The sequence below is a fragment of the Penaeus monodon genome, chromosome 22 (assembly GCF_015228065.2).
Source record: "Penaeus monodon isolate SGIC_2016 chromosome 22, NSTDA_Pmon_1, whole genome shotgun sequence".
In the NCBI taxonomy this organism is placed as follows: domain Eukaryota; kingdom Metazoa; phylum Arthropoda; class Malacostraca; order Decapoda; family Penaeidae; genus Penaeus; species Penaeus monodon.
Window position 1 is genome coordinate 14202816 of NC_051407.1, and position 453 is coordinate 14203268.

General features: G+C 36.9%; 1 protein-coding gene across 1 annotated transcript in view; it reads right to left on the bottom strand.

Annotated features, from left to right (window-relative positions):
- The window catches only part of LOC119587335 (zwei Ig domain protein zig-8-like), a 26143-nt gene that overhangs the window by 4808 nt on the left and 20882 nt on the right, over positions 1-453 (bottom strand). The gene's annotated exons all lie outside the window — the stretch shown is intronic.

The window sequence follows — 453 nt, forward strand, 5'->3', positions numbered from 1 at the left end:
TAATATCAGAGACGTATATAAAAGCAAGAACTGAAGGAAAGATTGAGTACGCTCCTCAAGAAACATCTTCCTTCAAAGACATGACTTATAATATGCACTTGACCTTAAACCTTAAGAGGTAACGGCGTCAGGGAACTCCTTGTTTATACAGTTACATAATACCAAACGCTGAATGAAAATATCGTGTCTCGTCGCTCGAAAAAAAAAAGAATTGAACTACTAAAAAATAAGGAAAATATATTATAAATCCATGGATGAGAATTAATATGCTTGTGTTCGTCTTTGAACCCGGGTATCGAAAGTGAACTGTATTTGCCCGTTCTTGCTTTTGTCCGTATGTGCGTGACTTAAAATACGAAGCATAGAGCATATGCATTATCTATCGTATTGATTCCGTCGACCAGCGAGCAGAACAATGCTGTCTTTTGAAACCACTGACGATCCTTCTATATA